Source organism: Gallus gallus, chromosome 2, assembly GCF_016699485.2.
Source record: "Gallus gallus isolate bGalGal1 chromosome 2, bGalGal1.mat.broiler.GRCg7b, whole genome shotgun sequence".
Taxonomy (NCBI): Eukaryota; Metazoa; Chordata; class Aves; order Galliformes; family Phasianidae; genus Gallus; species Gallus gallus.
In genome coordinates this window covers 118,718,999-118,731,430 of record NC_052533.1, presented here as the reverse complement: position 1 = coordinate 118,731,430, position 12,432 = coordinate 118,718,999, and the positions used below count along the sequence as shown (strand labels likewise).

General features: G+C 35.8%; 1 long non-coding RNA gene across 1 annotated transcript in view; it reads left to right on the top strand.

Moving 5' to 3' along the window:
• The first annotated feature begins 6,314 nt into the window (after positions 1 to 6,314).
• The window catches only part of LOC124417686, a 29,586-nt gene continuing 23,468 nt past the window's right edge, over positions 6,315 to 12,432 (top strand). Inside the window, exons 1-2 of the long non-coding RNA XR_006936522.1 lie at positions 6,315 to 6,639; positions 6,771 to 6,829. This is a non-coding gene — a long non-coding RNA (uncharacterized LOC124417686). The remainder of the gene's footprint in view (positions 6,640 to 6,770; positions 6,830 to 12,432) is intronic.

Sequence of the window (12,432 nt, the reverse complement as noted above, 5' to 3'; positions counted from 1 at the left end):
AGTGTAGAATCTTCAAAATTTTGAATTACAGATACGCCAGCACCCTCAGTGATCTGCTCAGATTCTTCCACTCTCCAAGTGGTACCATTTCCACGTCTCCCACGTTTGTGCGTTTCCCGAATAGGAGACGATGTGATCAAAAGTAGATTAATTCAGCTAAATACATTCTCAGGGCCAAAATTTCAAAAGCAAGCACATTAAATTGCAGCAGGAAAATTATGCTGACCCTGTGATCTTGAGGTAGGATATATCATTTCCAGTTTCAACATTGTCCGTTCAAAGGATCTTAGGAGGTTTGTATACTGAGCTTCTTTTCCTCTGTCACTTTTGAAGTCTCCCCTCCCTCATGCAGAGATCAGAGAGATTTTTGTACCTTGCTGTACAAAAACACCCATGAAGTGACCTTAAAAAGAAACACTGAGAGCAGGGTTGCAGAGGCTTAGAGCTTCACAGAAATATGAGAGAAAGAACGCTTCCCCAGTCACAGTTGCCCAAGGAAGAGGTTCTGTTTTTCTTTTTCTTTTCTTTTTTGTATTCCTGATGATCACTTGATTTCTGTGGCAGACATGCCCATGTATTTCCATTCAACAGACAGACAAGTCATTCACTTTCCTCAGTATTTATGAGACTACCTTTCAGGAAGACTGGGAACAGATACTTGTATCATGTGCAACACCACAGAAAAGTAGAATGAAATCACTTATTCAATGAACTGCTGCTTTTCTTGTGAGAGTTTCCTTGTAGGGTTCTAGGAAAGATCTAAAAGCTTGAACATGGTCAAAATTTGACCAAGGTTATTATTCCATATACAACTTCTGCACAACTGCAGGCCACCAGGTTTCATAGCTACAGCTTACAATTCCTTAGCTCCTCTCTTTTAATTACATGTTAGCATATGGAGTTTTTTGTTGTTTTTCTTTTGTTTTGATTTTCAACACAATTTATTCAACTCAAATTCACAATTTATTGTGGACATATAACTCCTTATTTTGCATTTAACGAATGAACATTTTGACAAGCTACTTTGAAGATATCACTGCTTACAGAAAGGCAAGAACAGCTGCCAGTTGTGACCAATGTAGAGCACTAGTTTCAATATTAAAAAACAGATGAGCTGATTGTACTGCTCTGGTGGATGAATAATCCCTATACATTATTTCTATATCTGTTTGTTAAATTTGTATAGCATGTCAGGAATTGTTATGATGAAAGACACTATAAAAACACAAGGTAATCTTAAAAACTAGACATGGAAAAGGAAAAAAGAAAGAGAAACTGGGGCAGATCCCATATTTTTAACCATGCATATGGAGAGGTCATTGAGCAGATCACCCTAATTTTGCCTTATGTTCTGAATGTATTCGGGATTAAGTCTCTCCCTCTGAAGAGATGGTCCTGTCTGCATAGCACATGTTTTCTTCCTGCTCTCTATCAATACTATCTGCCTTTATATACCCTGATAAGCTGGTGATACTGCTCAGATGGCTAAAGAGTCACTGTAAGAGTCATCAGAGTAAATGTAACACCATTATCTCAGCCCATTTGTTGCCTCAGGCCTCCGTCTCATAGTTGTAGAGTACTTTTAATTCTCCCTTCCTTGGCCAAAAAGCTCTGCAGAGGAAAAGGATCTCTGTGTATTAGTCAACAGCCAGCTGAACATGAGTTAGCAGTGTGCCCAGGTGGCCAAGAAAGCCAATGGCATCCTGGCTTGTAACAGAAATAGTAGAGCCAGCAGGATCAGGGATGTGATTGTCCCTCTGTACTTAGCACTGGTAAGCCACATCTCAAGTACTGTGTTCAGTTTTGGGCCCCTCTTTACAAGAAACACATTGAGGCCCTGGAGTGTGTCCAGGGAAGGGCAACAGAAGGATCTGCAGCACAAGTCTTATGGGAAGCAGATGAGGGAACAGGGATTCCTTAGTCTGTGGGAGGATCGGAAGAGACCTTATTGCTCTTTACAACTTCAGAAAAGGAGGTTGTATTGAGATGAGGATTGGCTTCTTTTCCCAGGTAACTACTGACAGGGCAGGATGTAATGGCCTTAAGTTGTGCCAGGAGAAATTCAGGCTGGATATTAGGAAAAATTTCCTCTCTGAAAGAGTGGTAATGCACTGGAACAGGCTGCCCAGAGAGTTCGTGAAGTCACGGTCCCTGAAAGTGTTCAAGAAACACGTGGATGAGGCACTGAGTTATACAGTTTTGTGGGTGTAGTAGCGGTGAGCTGTTGGTTGGATGAGATGATCGTAGTGGTCTTTTCCAACCTTAATGATTCTGTGATTCTGTGATTCAGCATGCCGAACCAAAGTTAGTGTTGTTTCCTACTCTCTTATAGATGTAAAACAATACTAAAAAAGTTTAGAATAATCCTCTCCAGTATGGCTTCAGAGATGTGAGGGGGTGAGATTTGCTGACCTTGAACCAACTGTTTTACAAAACTCTCTGTTTGCTGTATCCTCTACTTCTGCACCATGATATCTTCTCCAGTCAGAAGACCTTAGGGTCTATCTCTGATCCTAGTGGGAAAGAGTTCTTTGAACAGTACAAGCCTGATCTCTTGAGCTTCTTTATTCCTGTGAGGAAAGTGGAACTACACTAAAAAATAACATTTGAGAGCTTCAAGCAAAAGTGTGTTCTAGGAAAGAGACCTCAGTAATGCAACAAAATGTTTTTGATTCACACACAAAACAGTAGCCATCTATAGCCAAACACTCACTTCTATCAGTGGAGAAAAACTGCCACACCAGTCTCTCACTAGCTTGTTTTCTATCCTTCCTTTAGAGGAATTTTGCATTATAATCTTTTCTGGCAGAGGTGTTTGAAATCTTACACTTTACTAATACCTATATTAATGATATATATATTTTTTTGTTCTGACTTCAGAAACATCGCTACTGGTTTTCAGGGTTTTTTGGAAATTCAGGTGTTCCAGCAGAATGTAACATCAAATTTCTTATGAAACTGAGAGTTATGAGTAAATGAAATATTCAAATATAAATAAAGAAATAAACAGACGGGTAAAAAAATAAACAAAAATACTGAAAGATAGGAAAAAATGCATTTACCTTTTGTTCATTATTTAATTCATTCATTTACAAGGAAAAGATACTCTTCCATCTGAATACTACTGCAGCACTTTAAGAGCCTGTATCAAGAAAAAGCAGCATATGAAATCTTTATAGGTTCTTACATCCAGAATATTCTCCCTAGTTACTTTAATTGAACTGTAAGTGTTGGTATTTTTTGTGAATTATTTTCTTCTGCAAAGGGGCACAAAAAGAAAGAAAAAGTCTCATTTTCATGCCTATCTTGTCTACTCTATTTATTATCTCTTTGACTCCAGAGCATGCATAAGGAAATGATGGTAGTGAAGGGCAATCCTCACCAGAACAGGAGCTTACTGCTTTGTTTGTCATGATGAAATCTCTTTTCCCATTCCCAGAAGTTGCTCAGGACAAATTCTGTTTGGTAAAGAAAGCACTTCACAATTGAAATGCTTGTCAGCTACCCAAATTACTATTATTATTATTAATTATTATTTAAGAATTGTTTAAGGTTTGAATGCTAATTATTGTCTTACATGGATCACATGACAAAAAGCCATACCCCATAAATAAATACAATTTTGAACCATATTGCTGGTAATGACACTTCTGAGACAGTACCAATCATCATTTCAGAAGCATCATTTCAGAAGCTGAATCTCTCTGACATATTACTGTGCTGGTGAGTGCTGTGACCTTCTTCCATGACAATTAGAATGTGAATTAATTATTTACTCTATATCTTATTGGTTACTCTGGAGCCAAGCCTTCAGCATTCCTGTTGACAAAATTTTAGAAGGTAAGGATATTCCACTTTTCTCAAAAGATGTACAACATTTTGTGAGATCAGATATGGCAAAATGATGTTTCCTTTCTAAGTAACAAATGAATGGATGTTCATAAAATCCAAAGACATTGTTTAAGTTCTCAAGCACATTTAGTTTCCAGGGATAAAATAATTTCTTAATAGGTAGGAGTTTCAAAGGAGAAATTTTAAACTTCCAGAAGGGTATGAGCTACACTTCTGGTCTACACTGGCATTTGTTGCAAACAATGAATTAGGAGCAGCACATGGCTACTTCTAAATGAGGGCTAAATATTTTTCAAAAGCATTAAAAAAATGAATGGCTGAAATCTCTCAAGAAGAAAACTACCTCCTCCTCTCTTCCCTCCCACCCCAACACTCCAGTATTCTGCTAGCACTTCATAAAACAATGATGTAACAAGTACTTTTTGACAACAAAACTGCTTTTGCAAAGAAACATATTCATTTGCAATCATAATGAACTGAAATTGCTGATTCTGAAAGTGTGTGAGGTGCTGTGTATCCTTACAAAGATTCAGCAAGAAACAAGTCTTACTATAGCAGCAACTAATTGGTTTATTGCCCTGAAGAGCTAGTGACAAGAAAAGCAGTTGGTAGCATTGCTTTCATCACAGGTTATTCTAAGAAATAACTAATTTAAACCTTCTCAGGCAAAGACAGAACCTGCTCCATGTGGGAGCATACCTCCAGAGGGTTCATTAAGTTGCTGGCAGTATACATTTTTGAAGCAACAACTAAACACTACATCTCTGTTCTAGGTTTTCTACATAATCATCTGAAGACCTATAGGTACAAAAAAAAAAATTGAAAAAGAAAAAAATTGAAACAGTCTCAAATACAAAAATACAGAAAATACAAAATACTGTTCAGCACTGCTGCTATGCTTAAATGCATAACTGGGAAAATACTGTTTCCTGTAACATCTTTAGAAAGTTTCCTTTGAAGTTTCAGAAAAATGCTGCAATTCTTCTACAAGGGAATAAATAATCACACAGAATCACAGAATCATAGGGGTTGGAAGAGACCTCTGGAGATCATCTAGTCCAACCCCCCTGCCAGAGCAGGTTCCCTACTGTAGGTCACATGGGAAACCCCATGTGGGTTTTTGAGCATCTCCAGAGGAGACTCCACAAACTCTCTGGGCTGCCTGTTTAACGCTCTGTCACCCTGACAGTAAATAAGTTCTTTCTCACGTTCAGATGGAGTGCCCTATATTCTAGCTTGCTCTTTTTGCCCCTTGTGACCAGACACCACTGAAAACAGCCTGGCTCCATCCTTTTGACAATTGCCCTTTAGATACCTAAAAGCACTGGTAAGACCCTGTCAAAAAAAGGACTCAACGTTGCTGCCTTTTATCAGTAAATAATAGGGAATTTGCAAGTTTCTGTCATACATTTTTTATAGTTAATACTATGGCCTGTAAAACTCCTTTTGGCCTTCAGTCTCTCTTAAATCAGAGAAAAGAATATTCTGTTTTCTACAGAATAGAGATATATACATGATGAGCATTGTGACTTTCCTCTAGTCTTTGGCCTACAAAAAACGTGCATGAGTGATCTATGGATTGCTTTGTTTCCAAAATATTGGTGCATTCCTTTCTGACTTCGATTTGCATGGTTTCATTTCTTCTTAACCTTGCTTTGTGATTTTTTGGTTCAAGTGAACTCTCTCAAATAGTGAATCTTAGCCAGAATTGCAATTTTGGGTCTTTTACAATAAAAGTTCCCAAGCATTTGCAGCTTTTAGGAGGTTTCTACCCAAACCCATAAATTAGATGTTATACTCAATCCAGATTTATGAATCTGTGGTTTACAATGACACTTGAAACCAGGAAAATGTATCCATTTCTGAGTTTTACTTTTAAAGTTTTCTACAGCTCCCTATAATACTGTTGACAGCTATTTAGATATCACTGGATTTAAATGTTTGCTTTAGAAAATCACATTGGGAGAATTTTGGTTTATAAATGAAAGCCATTTCAGAGCTCTGTACTATTTTACTAAAGTTCAAAAGGGAAAGGGATAAATTGTTCTAGTTTTAAGCCATTTCAACAGCTAATGGAACAGTACAAATGGAAAAGGCCTGTGTTCCTGGAGCAGAAGGGTCTGAGTTACATTCTCAGTATAGCCTGTGTGCAGATTACATGACAGCTGTGGCATCTGCATTTACACAGTCACAAATCATTTATGAGACTGACAGTCATGCCACAGTTTGTGGTTTTCTCTGCCACCCACTGAACTAAAATATTTCAAAGGGAAAGGTTAAAGCACTATACTACTGTGCTTGGCATCCATTTGAATATTGAATATTCTCTTTTGTACATAAAATCAGCCAAACCAAAGTACAGTAGAGCAGAAAACTATTTCTGAGGTTGAATCCTATAAATGTGCTAGTCTCTGTATTATTTGCCATTGATCTCTGTTACTAGGAATAAGGGAAAAAGCGATCTCTTCTAAGCATGCATTTCTCCATTTTACTGTGAATAAGGGAAACGAAGAATTGCAAGGCGATAGAGTGATACAGATCTGTCCTCTTTCCCTTCCTAGATGTCCAAACAACCAATGTTGCTGTACAATGAGGGTGAGTGCAATGAGTGTACAGTGAATTCTGGTCTTCTGCTTTTCTCTGGGCGATGAGGTGACCTTCCACACTAGAAGAGGTCATTTGCATTCAGCTGAGAGAAGGAAAAAGGAGTGCTTTGTGGAAGCACTGAGCCAGTAGTGTTCTCTCAGTTTTCTCTTTCTCTTCCTACTTTCAGGAAGTCCCTAGGAGGTAAGAGAATTTTTTTTTTTTTTTTTTTTTTTTTTTTGTCTTTTCTTCTGGAGATGAAACACTGATTGCTTCTGTTGAGTAATGAATTGGCAGTGGCTTCAAGCAACATTCTAAGGCCTTTATGTCTTCAGGAAATTTCTCAGGAGGTTTTACAGCTTCACTCTTCAGGGAATTTCATGATGAAAACAGGGTGAGTCATTTGTATATATATTTAAAATGATAACATAAAATTCTATTCTTTCAGATCTATACCTTCAATTAAAAGTAATATTATTTTCCATAACCATAACGTTATGGAAAAACACAGCCTATATTTTTAAGAGTATCTCTAATAGTTCAAAGAGAAGTTTTTCTTATCTATGTTTTTCCCATTCTGAGGAGTCTTGAATGTAAAGTCTGTCTCTAAATTCCCACATCCTTCTTCCTGCCTGTTTTCAGTTGAACAAATAGTTTTCCTTGAACCTCGCATGCCACTCCTGGACAAGATCTTGATTCAGGAGTGCTCCTCTGTCCAAACTTCACAACATGAATAGATGATCTTAGAAGAACCCTATCTCTTTTTTCTTGTAACATCTTGTAAAGCAAGATACCTCCCCTGCCCATCTGTCTTGGACACAAATAATATGAACCTTGTTCTTGACTCTCTAGAAACACATTTCTTAAATTAGATATAAACATAATATTGTTCATTCATATGTGTTGTAATTGCATAGACTATTTTTAAAAAAATTGCTTTCTATAGTAAGTGATTTAGCAAAAAATGCTGTGTTTCTTTCGTAACTATTCTAATGTAAGTAACTGAATTAACATTGTACGAGGGGAACATGCATTAAAATATTTACTGTCTACAATTGCTTAATTCTTTCTGACTTAACAAAGCAATCTATTATTAAACCTACATATTTTGTATGCTTTCTTGTTCTACTTATATTATTTCAAATGTTTTAATGATTCCTTTACAAGAAATAATAACATACTCAGTGAGAAAAATGAGATTAATTTGATTCCTAAATGAATTAAAATTAAAAAAACTTCATAGAATTTTAACTAAATGTATTATGCGTGAGTTATCATTTCCAGTATTTCAAGAGTTTGAAAATGGTGAAGGACCAGAAAAGATGAAAAATACACACTTTCTGATAGTAAGAAAGACATCAATGTTAAACTATGATTTTTTATTTTTATTTATTTATTTATTTTAATTATGTTAGGTGTTACTATCTGCATAAGAATATAAAGAAGGTAGCCCTTAGGACAAACAGGAAGGAACTGGAATTTCCAACAAAAAAAATAATTTTTTTATAAACTTCACTGCAGTGTTACTCTCTTTCCTGCGTAAGGAGACCTTGAGGACAAATCATTGAGAACAAAATTTTCAGCTTTCCTTAGATAACCAGTTGCTGCCAGCTCATTTATCTGTGTTTGAGAAATGAAGTTAAAGTAGTTACTTTCTGGATCCTAGCAACACGTTGATTCAGTTTCTCTGCATTTGCCCTGTGTTCTTCGGTTAGTACTGTTCTCTTTTACACAAATGTTCATTTCTCTAAAGCTGGAATTCCTTAATCAAAATCAAAAACAAGCACCTTAATCCTTTAGTCATGGAAGTAGTCATTTACTTTTCAGCACAATGCCTGCCTTGCTAAAGTGGAACATTTTCTTATAACGGAGTATATGAGCACTGAAGACAGAAAGAAGCTGTACAACAGCTCAAATTCAAGTTGCTAATCTGAATTCAACAAAACACAGATTTCAATCAGCACTTCTGTGTTTCTGACAAGAAACGTGGTGTCCAAGAGGGGATAAGCTGGGATATTCTCTTGCTTATGACTTGACCAAAAACCTGACATTCTAGATATGAACATTTTTTCAGCTGCAAATTTATCAAAGCTGGTACTGAGAATGAAAGAAATTAATACCAAAAAAATCTTGAACAACTTCTGTAGGAATACTGATTTCGTATTGCTTACTTCTTTATCCTTCTCAGTTACATTGCCAGGGAGAAGGATGAAGGGGCTGCTCCACAGAGGGCATCCAGCCAGTGGCTGTGGGTAATGCGCAGACAGATGAGGTGGTGCCACTTCAACAGGGCACTACCTCACTTTGCCAAACAAGGAGAGCAGGACAGGGCTGATGATGGGTATCAACCCAGGGATCACAGAAATGTTCCTGGTGAGGCCCAAAATAAAGCCCTGAGTTCCAATGCCAGAGGATCAGGATCAGGATCAAGAAGGTACAAGAGATTGTTAAAGTGAGGAACAAGGGCCTGACCATAAAGTCAAACTCCAAGTGAAGAGAAGCGAGGTTACCAACGAGGCTCTCAGTTCTGACCATGACCCTGCGGCTGTGTCATGCCAGAACAAAGGCAGCCAAAGCCCATGGGGTGGCAAAGCCTGACAGCACACCCTAGTGCACATGGCTTTCTGCATGTTGCCAAAACCGTAAAACTGCAAGTGGATAATCACTAGCACTAAATTCATCTAGAGCAAGGCTGGCACTGGTGGGACTTTGGTAAAATATTGGAGTTCACCTAAATGGACTAGTTGATGGATCTGCTGTCTTAGTAAACTAAGACCTCAAAAAAAACCTAAGATTTCAATAATAATAATAATATTAATAATAATTATTATTACAATAATACAGCTTCAGAATGGATGAACAACAATTTACATTGGCTAATCCAGTGGTTAGAAATATATTTTTAAAGTATTATCACTAGTCTTCCACAAAGCAGTCACTTGTATTTTTATAGACTTTGGTGCCTGATGTTCTTTATTTAATTATTTAAGAAACACTGAAAAATAATTTAATCTCCGATCTTTCTCAGAGCTACCCAAACTTATCACACTGGCATTTCCAAGATATGTTCAATCATACGGATACAGAGAAAATCCTGGCTGTGTGGATGTCACTAGCACGACATCCACTAACTACAATGCACTGAGGGTCTACCTCAACAGGATTAGCATATAAATCAATCTTGGAGATATAGAAAACAAATTAGTGAACAAACACACAAAAATTTGCAATTGAAATGTATACATTTCCACTATGAGGAATATCTGAGACAAAATTTTTTACTTGATAGAATTTTATAGAATTGAGGATAACAACAAAAGAGAACAATGACCCTAGGCTCCAAGATGGAAGAAGTCAATGGAAGAAGAAGGGTACTTCCAGAGAGTAATTCTGATTATATTCTGAAGGGACAACCTTTTATATAAATTATGTAAGGAAGCTGGGACAACTTGACTCTTAAGGTAAGCATCTTGATGAGAGTCCTAAGACTGCATCGAACAAAACTGAGCATCACACAAAACATCTGAAATGTTCACCTACATTGGCTATTTTGCATTCAATCCTACATTCTCATCTTCAGCAATCCTTTAAATGCCTTTCTGTCTATGAAAGTAAATGAACATATTTCAGTTTCACAGTGGAAGGAAGAACACACTGAAATCTGATGTACAAAATATTACTTTTTATTAGGAAGAGTTTTGAGAAATTTGGATACAAGGAAGGTGCAAATGACAGAATGCTGAGGAAGCTCCTATCATGTAGTGTCCTCATTAATGCAGATTGCAGGAAACTTTATGCTGTATTTTTCAATTAAAAAAAAAAGCATTTGTTAAAGCAGTGACTAAAATTTTGTATATGGCGTACTTTTGAGATACCCAGTACTTTCATAATGAAACACCATCCCCAGTGCATAAATAAATAATAATAATAATAACTTTTGCATTTCTTCCTATATTTTATAGAGGAGAAAGGTTTCAAGGCAGCAGGAATATTTCTATAGTTCTCAGGCATTTTAAAAAAATTACATTTTTTAAAAACACTGTATTTTCGCTCTCTTCCCTTTAAAGAAAATCAGAATAATATGGTGCAAAAAGGAATAATAAATAAATTCATTTGTATGGTTGCAATAAAAGTCCTGCACAAATTTCTGAAGCATTACTATTGTCTGCAGTATGATGCTAATTTTGTAATTATAAAAACACAACAATAGGGGGCTTGTGCAATTTTAGACTAAAGGGTTTTGCAATAAAAATTCTAGCTGTGAACATGTGATCAATCTTTTTACAGACAAAAAAGAGACACTTCCTTGTATTTGCATTCAATTTCTGCGTGCATCTACAGTTCACTCACATCTTCTGCAAACTCATGTGTGTAGTTATTCATTTTCTTTAGGCACAGAATATAATAACATCACAGAAAAAAAAAATGCACATTTCTCTGTTGCTGAGAGGTTATGTGATTTAAGATCAAAGTCAAAAGAAAAACCAGGTAACAGCTAAGCTAAAAAATTAAATAATGAAGAGAACTATGCATTAAATAGGCCAATATGAAATGTTCCATGTTTTAGCATAATTAAAATTTTGCATTTTAAAATGTTACAACGAAGATCTGCCAATCCTTTTTTTCTCCTAATAAAAAAAGCTGGATTAGAAAAATAATTTAAGATGGAACTGCCCACCTTGTCTTTAAAAAGAAAAAGAAAGAAAGGGAAAAAAAAGTCATTAATTTATGGAACACTTCAAAACAGGAATAAATGAAAATGAATTAAAATGTATATATATATCATCTGCTGTTCTTTCCATCATGGGAAAATTTTCAGGTAGCCAACTGTTTTGAAATAAAATTCCCTGCAGTTGCTATAGTGATGATAATAAAGTTCCTGCCTCAATTTACGTGATAGAGGTTCCTAGCAGAACACTTGAAAAGGTAAGCTAATCATAATGAAGACACTCAGTTCTCATGCTCAGAGCAGGCTCCTTGAATTTAGTTCACAATTACAGTACTCTTCCATTGTTGTCAATTTTGTTATATGTACATTATCATAATCTTCCTCAATGTGGCAGTAACAAATTATGCAGCTAAGATGGTACTCCTTTTTCTAGGTTTAGTCAGTGGACAAAGGATACGCAAGTTTGCTACAATAAACAATGTCGGAATCAGAGATATTTCTCTATTAGCTGTTTTTCCCATTACAAATCTTTGTTTTTCTAACTGTGTAATGACAGTATATATTCCTCTTCTATAGTACACATTGTTCAAGTCTTGTTTTATCTCTGTGTTGACGCAAACTAAATAGCTTTAAAGCAGACAGCTACATGTCAAAATGGATGACTCATCAAAGCAATGTCAAAGATAAAACGTAATTGCTCAGATGTATGTTCTACTGCAATAATTTTGTAAAATAACATAAATTACTTTAAAACATTTGTGAAGCTAAAATAGCTCCCATAATATCTAGCTTAGAAGAAAAATATGCAAAATAGCTGACAAAAAATAGAATGTCATTAAATATTATTTAGATAAATAAGATAAAACAGAAATATTAAATCTGCCAAAAACTAGGACTAATCATTGTGAAAACAATGTTTTAGCAAGGCACTTCTAAAAATACCTGTTATTTGCAATTGTGATGTAACTATATATACATGCATGTTTCTGTGTCAGTTTGTATGTGTTTTGATGTCTATGTGTCATTGTCATTAAAGATATATGAGCTCCCCTCCTTCTGTTACTTTATTGCTTAGACATGCATCATTCCCACAAATAAGAAAAATATTTGTTTAAAAAGAAGGCGAGTATTGGAAAAAAAAAAAAAAAAACACCACAACACCCAAACACAAATTAAAGTCCAATAAGATCTAATGTGATGTACAAAGGCATAAACACTGTGATGAGGATATGTCATATAATAAGGGAGATAAAATAAATTAATGAAAGAGCCTGCCAAAGATAATGGCCATGATGTCAGTAAGCTTTTAATTAATAACTTCCATTATT